The sequence below is a fragment of the Apteryx rowi genome, unplaced genomic scaffold, assembly GCF_003343035.1.
Source record: "Apteryx rowi isolate R43461 unplaced genomic scaffold, aptRow1 scaffold_30, whole genome shotgun sequence".
Lineage (NCBI taxonomy): Eukaryota > Metazoa > Chordata > Aves > Apterygiformes > Apterygidae > Apteryx > Apteryx rowi.
The window spans coordinates 4,486,870-4,498,679 of NW_020449419.1; the positions used below are offsets into that span (position 1 = coordinate 4,486,870).

At 44.8% G+C, this 11,810-nt stretch overlaps 1 protein-coding gene across 1 annotated transcript in view; it reads left to right on the top strand.

The window, feature by feature from the left end:
* OGDHL (oxoglutarate dehydrogenase like) overlaps nucleotides 1-11,539 on the top strand; it is a 132,555-nt gene extending 121,016 nt beyond the window's left edge. The window contains exon 25 of the transcript XR_003254245.1: nucleotides 11,456-11,539. The gene's annotated coding sequence lies outside the window, so the exon portion shown is untranslated. The remainder of the gene's footprint in view (nucleotides 1-11,455) is intronic.
* The last annotated feature ends 271 nt before the right edge of the window (nucleotides 11,540-11,810 follow it).

Sequence of the window (11,810 nt, forward strand, 5' to 3'; positions counted from 1 at the left end):
AGCGCCGCGGCGCTTCCTGACACGGGGGTCGGTAGCGGGCGATGAGCGCGGCGGCCCCTGCGCCGCGAGCCCCAAATGCCCCCTCCTGCCTCCCTCCCGGACCGCCGCTGTCGCTGTGCCTGCGCGGAGGGGCTGCGGCGCCGCGGGTGCTGCCGTCTAAGCGGAGAGCTGCTCGCCGGGACTCCCGCCCGCGGCCCCGGGGGCCGCGGGGAGACCAGCCCGCCGACCCCCCGGGGCTGCCCGCCGTCCCCGGGCCGGCCCGGGCGCCCCTCGCCACGGCCGCGCTCCGAGCCCCGGCCGTGTCCGAGCCGGGCACAGGAGACGCGCGGGGAGTCGGGGCTTCCCGGGAACGGGACCCTCACAGGCCCGGGTCTGAGCCGCGCACGTCCACAGGCGGTGTGAGGTGAGCACGTCTGCCCCTGGGAAAGCAGTCCGGCCTTCAGAGGTGGTTTAAGATAGAGTAGAAAGCAGAGAGTAATACAGTTAACATCGTTGTGTGTATGTATAACACTCAGTTAGACAAATATCTGGGAAAACAATCAAGTCTACGGGTATCTTGCCACATTTTGTCTGGCCAGCTGCTCCAGCTGTAAGCCTTATGGAACAGGGATGTCGCTCAGTTCAGATGCTTCAGTATTAGGAAGATACTCTTGGCATAAAACAGAGGGTAAAAACCATTACGCCTGTAGCAGAAATGACACGTGGACTGATCCAAGGAATATCTTTGCAGAATGATGTATGAAATAATTAGATCTTGGAGCTGAACCATCACTGAGTGGGTGTGGAGTTCGGACTCCTTCATTTGCTTGCGTAGCACTCCGCTGGGCTTCTGTGGCCAAAAGGAAGGTGATTTATTCTGGCAGTTGCTGTATCTTGCTCTGTTGAAAGAAAACTGTCCAGTTGATCAGAAAGTCTTGAAGACAGATCTCTGCATGGAGTGGCATACAGATCTGATTGCACTTACACAGAAGTGGAGGCTTGAAGCACACTTACAATAATAATACCCTTAGACATCCATATTGTCATTATTAACATTATTTGTTATTCATTTGTTACCCATGATGTAAAACTTGAGAAATACACCACTGGCAGTAGGGATAAAGCTCTTGAGCTGGGACTCTAAAGAAGATAATATTCTGTATGCTCAAAAAGACTATTTCAGAGTCTGGACAGAAAATATCCAAGAGAAGAGAAGAGTCTTAACTTGATGGTGCTGAGATAAGGCCACGGCTGCTGTGCTTGGCTGCATGGTCCAGGTTACTTGCTGTCTGTGAGCACGATCTTGTTGCTAGTGGTCAAAAAACCCCAAACCCCAACCCCAGACCCCAAACCCCATCCTCCTAGAGTTCCCAGAGTAGATCCAGAGGGAGCACTTTGAAGAAGTGTTCCTGAGAGAAAACATGAGTGGAGGAGGAACAGCTCTTAGGATACAAGAAAACTGCTGATGGATGTTCTTCCTGTTTGGGATGGATGTCACGTTTACAGTAGATGGTAATGGGCTGGGGGGAGATATGACTTTGGATTATTGTTCTGCTGCAGTCAGGAGTATTGGAATCTTGGCTCTTGCTTGATGAGGCACTTTATTTGATTAAAGTTTCCCTTTTAATCAGAGATATGGCCATTTCCCGTCTCTAAAATGGAATCTGGCTCTGGGGGTCATGTCTGGATAATAAAGGGACCGGTTCTCTTGTCTCAGGGGAGATAATATTGAATTTATTGCCATCAAGGGAAAGCAGAATTATACTTGTAAAATGTTGCATAATAAATTTAGCTTTCTTAGTAAATCAAATCAGCTGATACCCTTATCTACAACAGATGCGTCATCACTACATGAGCTTCTTTGACTGGACAGAACTAATGGGGAGAAGATGTACCTTCAAATGTGGTCAGAGTTGATGGACCCACAGTAAATTAAAATAAGACTCCCTGGTGTTTGGCTTAGAAACTCATAATTATCTTTGGGATGGGACTTTTAGGGTGAGATGAGGTGAAATGACTTTTTAAATTTTGTTCTGTTATCCCAAAGCCCAGAAGATAGGACACCGATTTTGGTTGGAGAGGAAGAATGCGGGGGAGGTAATGTACTTCATTTGTCCTGCAATGCAGAACATTCAGTTTTGGAAATCCACTTTTAATGTCAAGGAGACAGAGGAGATTTGAGGTCTGCATAAAGAACGGACCTGACTAGACAAGGCTTGCTGACTCCGTGCTTTGTTCGGAGGGCTGTAGATGAAGGAAAGTACAGCTCACGGTTCTGTCCTGTTCAGGAGTTCATTCCTGTGTCCAGAAAAAAGGCTCAGGGATGGAAATCACATGTAAGATCTTCAGGATTTCAGAAACAACGGATAATATATAACACATATAACCATATAAACCTATCCTTCCATTTATGATACCGATTCAAGTGGAACATGAGTGGAGAGTGGGGTTTAGTACTACCTGTTAGTTCTACTTCTGACACTCACTTTAGCTTTAAAAGAAAGACCTAACTAGCTCAGGAATTTTTGAAAATGAGATATGTTTCTATCCAAACATAAAAATAAATATGCTCATAGCTAAACAGAAAAAATGACTGTGTGCAATCTGCACTTGCTTGTCCTGCTTCGTACTGAATTGATAGTCCTTGTACTTTGGAATGACGGTTGTTTTAAATGTTGGATGAGGGTGATCTTACAGACAGAGAGAAGTAACTATGGCTGTGATGCACACTGCTGTCAAGAATGGACTTAAGTTAATTGAGTGTCCCTAGGAATCTTTCTTGCACATGAGAAAAACTTTTTGATATAGGGAGTCCAAATGCAATGACTCAGAGAGTTAGAGTTCTTCATGTCTGCAAAATATTAATTTTCTTAATAGCCCTAGTACTTAATGTCTGTAATACAGAGCTTGTCCTCTTAAGGATATGGCAATATGTTTTAGCACTTAGTGCTGAGCTATTTCTGTGTTTTTTTTCTACATCATTTCTGATTAAAAGACTTGCATATCTGATCCTGTCAAATAGGAGAGACTCACCTTGTTTAATAAATGTGTTGTTATAATCTTTAGAGGTGCGGTGGGAGAAAAGGGGGGGAGATAGAATGTAAAGTCCATTTTCAACAACTTCATTTCAAACACGTTTTTGTGTGTGAAATGGGGGGTCTGTAGAACAGAAACCAATGTATTATTTCTGAGAGTGGAATTATTGAGAAAATGCTGGTACTTTGCCTTAGTATGTCAGTGGTAGCTGATCTTCCTGATTTTCCCACCAAACACTAACATCGTCATGTGATGGAGAGCCCGAGACAGACAGACACACGTAGATGCACACACAGACACACACATGCACAGATGCTTTGGAGACGTAAGGAATGAGGGAGTTGTGGCAGGGGCTGGCAAAGCCCAGTGGCCATGACTCGCCGGGGCGGCGCTGGGGAAGTAGCAGGGGGCTCGGCAGGCCACTGCTTCCAGTACAGGTTCTCCCGGCTGGGGTTGCCCTCTCCAGCTGCCCTGCGCAGCCCGGCTCCATCACCAGTCGGGGACTGCATTCGAGATCCTGCTGGCTGCGAGGTGTGCCTGACTCAAGGGACCTGCTGGCCCACCAGGCCTGAAGGCAGTTTGGGCAGTTCTGAGTGACAGTAGCTAGGCGGGAAGCTTAGCCCATCAAATCAACAGCACTTCTGCCATTAGCAGTAACTGGCTATTTGCCACGGCTTTGTGGGGAGACCTTGTCTGTTGTAATTCTTCGTCAAAACTTCAGATAGAGATGTAGCTAGGGATGGGGACTATACATTAAAGCATGCCCATCCATTTCTGTAAAAGCTGTGTTTAATAAGCAAGACTTCTCTTTAAAAATGGTTGTCATAGCATCTTTTTTTAGGAATGGTAAATGATCAGGGTTTTTTACATTGTACCCATATTTCATGTGGTTTGAAAACTGCTGTCATACTGCTTCAGTCTTTGGCAAATAATGTTTAGTGTGAGACAGAAAAATAGATGAGAAAGAAGAGAAAGACAAAAAGTAATTTGAGGACTTGTGCCTAAGCTTTTGTTAGCTCTAGCAATAGTTGATGTTCTTGTTAGTTGTGATAGACAGTTGTGCAGTTAGAGTTAAAAGAGAGCTATTAAATTATAGTGTGTATCTTCCAACCCTGAAAGTACAGTGTATTCTCTACAATAAGCTCTTGATGTCTCTACTTTTAAATGGTTGAGCCAATGGCATTTCCACTTCTCTCTTTGGAGAATACTTCGCTGTGCAATAAAATTCACTGCTTGAATCGTCTCCTAATTTGTTCAGCTTGACATTTCTTTTCCTGTTTTGTTCCCTGTATGCATAGGTCTCCTTTGTGTGTCACCTTAAACCATTCTTTTCTCTTCTTGTGCGTTTGCATCCTTGAAATGTTTCCTCTGTCAGTCGCAGACTAGATGGAAACTACAAGTGCTGCATTGGTATTAGTTTTCTTAGAGATGTAAGAAGCATCTCTAAGATCCTGCTCCTCCCAACGACTGCTTCTCATCTTAGAGCTTTAGCATCATTTTTGTCCTATCATGTCCTCCTTTATTCCTTTAAGGAAGCCTGTCAAAAAGTTTTTGAGACAACCATAAATATATTTTTTCAGTTTTTCAAGTGTAAAAATACAGAATCTATCCTTGTTCAATAAAACCTCAAGAAAAGTTCATCTGCACACTCATTTGTCATCCAGTTTTGCAGTGAACAGGAACTAGAGAAATGTTTTGATGGCTTTGATTCTTAACTTGTTTCTCCACTAGTCAATTGTGTTCACCCTCTGTGCTTTGCTGTAGCCTAAATCAAATTCCTTGTTAGCTCTCTGTTACTTAACAGCCTCTCAAACCTAAGATAGCAGGGTACGTATCTTCACACACTCACAAATGCCAGAGATATTTTCTGTTGCTTTAAAAGTGGTGTCAGATTGGCAGTCTGATTTGCTGACAGTTTAAATGTAGGTTTTCATTATGCTGGGCATTCTCATCATGCTCTCTGCAGAAGCATGATGTTTGGAGTAAACTGTCAGATGTTCTGGTTTGGTAACATGTGAAGGGATCAACATTGTCCCAAGCAGAGTGAATCTAATATGAATATTTTACTTCTTAAACTGGGAGGCAAATCTCTTGGGGGAGGGGGGACACACAACATGTTTGCAGAATATATTGTATGTGACATGTCCTAGTGACAGGATATGAGTCAGCTTCTCTTCATACTGTTTAAGTGAAATTTTAGTGTCTGTTAAGAAAACCTCAGGCATCTGGAAATTTTGTACTGCCTTACTACAAAATTATCAGAAAGGAGACAATTCTGAGTAAAGAATGAAATAGTAGGCAATAGTGTCTTAGAGACAAAGTAATTTTGTTTTAGATTCTGCTTTTCTGTATGAATTATGAAAGTCAGAAAAGGTAAACCTAGAATAATTACTCTAGGCCTTAGATATTTACTTATGTGCATATGTTACAGGCATGTTAGATGAGTCTGTGGCAGGATTTATCACTGGTTTTGCTCATCTAATCTTGTTGCATTCTTTTATTCATAAGAAGTTACATTTCTGAAACTTTCATCCTCTGAGTTAACATTTTGAATAACTGTGATACTTTAAAGTACCAAAAACACTTGAGGATAGGGGGACAAAATTTTCCTTTTAAGGATGTAGATGAGATCAGTGGAGATTGAAGCCAGGTTGTAGATAATTGCAGGTGTGTAGGATTAGTAGCTATGCAAATTTAGGAACTGGCATCAGGTGTGTGTCAGGGTCTCTTTCCTTGGGAAAGCATAAGGCTGAGGCTGGCCCTTGGAGGGAGGATGGTGGTCAGGCTGTAAGTGGAGTAAGTGCTGGGTGAGGACAAAACAGTGCTGGTTTGGGGCTGCTGTTGAAGTGAAGGGCTGGGACGTGGACATGGTGGAGGCGGAACAGGCAAGGCAGCAATTTCACTGTGCCCTGTGTCATTCAGAGTATTTGTTGAGATCTCTTCTGTCAGTGCTGCTTTGGAGCAGCATATGGTCATGAGTCTGTGCCGTCCTCGTCAGCTGGGGAGCTCTTCCCAGTGAGGTACAAAGGGCAAAGGTTCATGCTGGTTCTTTTAGATCTATCAAAGCAGCCTTTGATATTTTTGAATAGAGCTGAATGAATAATTCATAATTAATAATACATTAAATGTTTTTTTTGGGGGGGGGGGTTGTGTATGAATTATCTGAAAGCACTCTTACAACTATCTTACCTTTTTTGGTTTGAAAATGTTGTCAGTTGCTCTCGGCATGTAGGTTGTTCTCAAAGAATTTGCTGTAAATACTCTATGTACATTAGAAGCCTGAACTGTGCTGGCTTGCTCTCAGGAGCCATGCACCTCCTGTTGTCTGTTTGTCTGGGCTGAAAGTGCGTTGTTCTAGTGCCAGTTTCCCAACTCCCATTTTTGGTGACTATACCCTAGTGTTTCTATCCTGATGCATGCTTTGGGGAAAGCTTTCTTGGAGCTAATTCTCCCAGAGCTTCTTCCTGTGGTGAGACCTGGGCTTTGTGGTGGTGCTCACCTGCGTGCTGGGGCACAAGGGCTGCTGCTCTGTCTAGGTCAGGTCCCAGTGAGGGCCTGGGTGTCCCGCAGAGGGAGGGGATGGGACAGGACCGTGCATCCCCTTGGGGCTCTGCTTGCTTGCTTGCTAGCCCAGCGAGCCCAGCCCCGGAGGAGCCGGCAGCAAGCTGCTTATGGCCTGCCGGCAAGGCTGCTGCTGGCAGGCTGCAGGCAGAGCTGAGCTGACGCAGAGGCATTGCTGATGGTGGCCTGGCTGTGGAAAATCATGAAAGGGGAAGGTGCGTTGATGTTATTTTGTTCTGGAAGCATGTTCCTGGATTATTCACAAATGAGTGGCTATTTGTAGTTTCTTGCATAGCATTGGGAGCCTGAGGAACTGTTTTCTCTCTGTCTGTGGTGATGGGCTTTCCCCCGGGGTGGTCTCTCCCCTGCTCTTCTTGCTACCTTTGAACTGTGGCCAGGCACAGCGCAGCTCTTGTAGGCACAGCGCAGCTCTTGTAGCTGTTTGTGAAGCTCCGGTGCACAGCAGACAGTGAATGCTTCCCCCTTCTCTGCAATGTCTGTCTGCTGGGGGAGCTAATGCTTTGCCTCCTGCTTCAGGAAAGGGAAGCACAACAGGGGGGAGTGTATGTGCCTTCATCTGTATTTTTTTCTGGTCCTCTCAGCGGTTTGCTTAACAGAGTGGCTCTTCCCACTGAAAGATAGGGAGCCTGAGGTGTTTCCTTGCTAACAGCCCTATGCTTTAACTGTTTGAATGTTCCTCTTCTCCGAAGCATTTCAGCTGTGGGATTTGCCTCTGTTGCTGTCGTCGATTTGGTCGCTTTCATGACTTGCAGCATCCTCTGTTCTGTTTTCTTGTTACATCCAAATTACAGGTTTCTTCTTGTTCTTGTTACATCCCCTCTGCTGTGTTAGAGGGGCAAAGATGGGGCTGGAACATAGTTTAAGAGAGAATTCTGTGACTCTTTTTTAATTACACAGTTGGCTCCCCCCTCCCCTTTGAATCTGTGAGGACTAGGCTGTAAGTGGTACAAGTTTATAACAAGTCCTGAGATTTGTCAGCACATCCAATAACTCTTTGTTTAAAAATCATATAGAAAGCTGGCTGAAGAATTTGGAAATACAAGAAGAATGAAATCTGATAGCTAACCAAGGCAGGACTGACCAGTGCTGGATAGCTGGAGTAATACCCAGGAGAAGCAGCTGAGAGAATTCTTACACTAAGCCCTGATGCTGGTGGGAAAATGTGGGGGGACTTGCTGTCAAAATGTGATGGGATTAGTGACATCCCCGTTGTAATGCTAAAGTGTCTGGTTATGTAGATTGGAGTCAGAATCAGAATTTACTTGTTTTCTTTAGCAGTTTGGCAAAGTGGGCGATGTGGTGGGGATGTCTGCTTGTTTGTTTTGGTAGAAGCATGAAGTTAGGGGTCAAGTTCTCTTTGACTTTCAGTGGGATGGTGGTACCTGCAGATGAACTTTTTTTCTTATTGAATATATCTAATACATTTAATTTTGAGCACACTCAGTAATAGAATGAGAAGTAGCTTAGATCTGCAGTGTCCTGTCTTTTCCTAATAGCTGTCAATTTTTTTATTTGTACTATTAAGGATTGTAATATAATATTTGTTTTTCAATTACCTCTACAGCATATGAACACTGTCTTCTGTGCATTGCATGACTGGGAAAGAAATCTGTTCTGCCCAGGCTTCTATACTACACGTTATTTAAGTGCAGGGGATGCACAGCAGTGAGTTAAAGGATGTTGAATGTACTCTGTGAAGGAGTGTCCCTTTAAGCAGAGACAAGCAGGGTTATGTTCTCATAAATCCCTTTGCCCCCTGCTGAAGTTTTAAGATTTCAGCGGGCTCCAGTAAGTTCTTATCAGAGAACTTTTAATGAGACTTTCCATTTCCTTGATTGCAGCTGTATTTAAAGAAAATGGCACTTGAGAATCGAGAGCAGGAGGCAGTGACCCTGCCTTACCCAGCAGTGCTGGTGGAAGCCGCCTCAGTGCAGCACAATTCTGCTCTTGCTGTGAGGCTCTTTAATTCCAGTGAAAAGGCTACAGCGCCCATACGGGAGACTCTTGTCCAGCACTTCTTACAGAGCACGCATTAACGGGAGAGCAGGCATCTGATTAACATCCCTAGTGCTGTCATAAATCAATCTGTGTATGCTTAAACAAGTTACATCAGCCTAATGGGAAAAGATGTGCTGGGACAATTAAAAGAATTAACCGAGAGCAGCGAAGGTCGATACAGTGGGATAATCTATTGTTCGAGTGTTATAGTCAGGCACTTTGGTTCTGACAGCCAGCGCTGCAGGAACCAAACCCAAATCCTTCTCATGAGGAGGCTGATGCATTTTCAGAGGATCTGACAATGGGGCTCTAGAGCTTCCAAATGCTTGAAGGCTGATGAGGTTTAATTATTTTTATTATTAATTTTTATTGCTCCAAGGTGGAAAGCAGCTGTGTGTAAATGAGTTCACTAGCGCATGTGTAAATAAGGCAGCTTGTACCTTTCATGCCAGTGGAATTGGAGCATAAGCAATAGGGCGGAATCACTTTTAGTGATTATAATACAGTTTAGCTGAGCTTTTCTCCTTCTCCACTGACTCAAGAAGGTTGTTGCACAATGTTCTTTGTATGCTTTAGTGAGTTGCCCCAATCTAGCACTACAAATGAGTACCAGTGGAAAACAAACTCAGGCTTCATATTAGATTTAGATTGCAGTGGTAATTATGGTGACTTAATCACCAGAAAAAACTATGGAAGGGGAAAAGTTTCTGAAAAGATGAGGAACAGGGGCCCCTTTATTTTCATATTTTTGCTAGCGAAAAGTCAAAATGACAATGTGTGTCTGGTAGGCTTCTATCCCTAGAGCGTGCATTGTAAGCTTTTACTGAAGTTCAAGAGAATTGCACGTGTGTTCTTGAAAAATGAATCTTCATCTTTCACAGCCAGTATTCATTACCTTAATCTAGTTCAATCAAGTCCTATGCACGTAAATAATAGTCTCTGTTCCTGCCTTATTTCCCTTGAGTTTGCTTGAGGCTTTCTTGAAAGATGTGTTCTTCTGTTACCAGGAAGATTTTTTTTTTTCCCCCCTCCCCTCTCTCTGTGGCGGCCAGACATAGCTGGAAAACACTGTCTGTCTGCAAGTGAAAGCAGTGTAACACAGCTGGGTACAGCAGGAACCTCCTCCTTTCTTGCCAGTTCAATGTAAAGAAAGGCAGGCTGTGCGCTGAAACTTGGCGAGTCCTCGGAGTCTTTGTCACATGGTTGTTTTCCAAGAAAGACACGGAAGCCAGGAGACCAGCCGCTGATGCAAATGGGTGCTCCCCATGTTGTCGTTGTGTATGTGGCCCTTCCCCCCTCCGCCCCTGACCATTTCTATAAAGGAAAGTCTAAGGCTTTGGAGGATGACTCCACCTCAGGACACCATGCTTTTCCGCTTTCCTACCTCCCTGATTTGTCTGTTGCATTTCCAAAGCCCCTGAATGTGTCTCCCTCTTGGCAAAAATCAGGTAATCTGGCTTCAGGTCCTGTCTCTGTCTAGCTGAGGTTCCTACTCCTCATCTTGTAGAGGAGGGGAGAGTGTGGTTTTTGCTGCAGCTCTGTTATCTTCCACAAATATAGGAAACCTTTGCTTGCTGGGTCACCTTTCATCTCATCCACAAAAAGTGACAACAAAGTGTCTTACTCCAGAGGTTTTCCTTACATTACTACTGGGGGAGTTGTGCAGGAGGAGGTGACTCCGCTGTGTATCAAGAAGTGTGTGAGGTAGATATTGCAAGTCTGCCAGGCCACCAAAGCCTAAAGGGTGAAGTTAAAGGCCGTCATCATTGCCAAGAAACTAAACGATTGGCTGGCAGACCCTTCTTTTAAGTGCCTCTCTCGGTTCAAGCCAAGTCAGCTCAGCGCTGGCATTCACTGCTGCTCCTGCTGTGTAATGGGGAGACAAGCGCTGAAGCAGCTAATGGTGCTTTGCCCTCCATTTCCAGAGATGCTGCAGCAATGGTCGCGAGGGAGCTGCTTGCTGCAGCTGCTCCAGATGGCCAGGGGCTGCCCAGAGGGATGCTGGTTGGCAGAGGAGCTGCCCCAGGGTCTGGGAGGGAGAGGTGATGGGCAGCAGCAGAACGGGCATCTGCTATAACCTCCCTGGGGTAAGAGGGATGGTTCAAAGCTTCCTTTAAGAAATGCAAGATGGTACCTGCACTTGATGCACAATTAAGAACATAGTTTGTTCTAAATGTGCTTCTTGTCAACACAGTTGCAAATGTAGTGCCTTGGAAGCTGAAAGGTGATGTTCTCCATCTTATGGTGATAGATCATGGGGGGGGGGCAAAAGGGGAAGCATGTGGAAGACAGCCTGATTCCTATTCTACATGGGAAAGTTATGCCTTTCTCACCTAGCAAGTACTTGCAAATGTTCTTACACATCTGAGTTCTCATAATTTGCTAAGAACAAATTGCGCTGTGAGGCCTGCTACAGCTACTAGGCAAGACTCCACCCTTACAAACTGGTAAAAGAAGCACTTCCCTCGCTCTCAGACTGGTTATCTGTTTAGGAGCAGAATGTTAGACCCCATTTTAAGCCCAGTGTGGATACCATCAAAAGCAAGTGTTGTGTCTCTACCTGGAAAATGGGTGTCCTACAGCCTGAGAAACCGTGTGGTGAGAAAACAGTGTATGTTGAAACTTGTGCAAGGGTGTCAGCTGCAGTGCAGGCCTCACCATAGAGGGAACAAGAGCATGTTCTCGGGCTTATTGCAAGAGGGTGTATTTGCAGTGTCTGCTTTAGGCACTGGTTAATTTAAGTGCCCTAGTTGGCCCCTCTGTAACCGTCTACTGTCACCTGTTGATAGTGTAGGGAAGATGGCTTACGTCCCCCTCCCTCATATATGTATCATCTCATTTCTTTTCTCCTTTGTTCTAGGTATATTTTTAGAAGAAGTCCTGAAGAGATTCTGGAGGAAAGGAAGGCTCTTGCTGATCCAGGGTAACAGTAACTTGAGAAGGCCATAGGGAGAGCACAAAATGAATGATATTCTGATTTGCTCTGCTCTCTGTCTACTATACTGAAACTTCCTGATAGTGAAGTAAAATGCAAGGTAAGCTTTGTGGCTGTCTTTTCAGTGTGCTCATTTCATATAAGGAAACAACTAAATTATTCTGTTAATGAGGAATGAAATGTGGGTGTATTTTGCTGGCAGGAGAGAACTGTTTAACTAAGTACTATTGCATGCTGTTGTGTAATGGATCTCAGCTGGGAAAACCCTCTCAAGACAGGG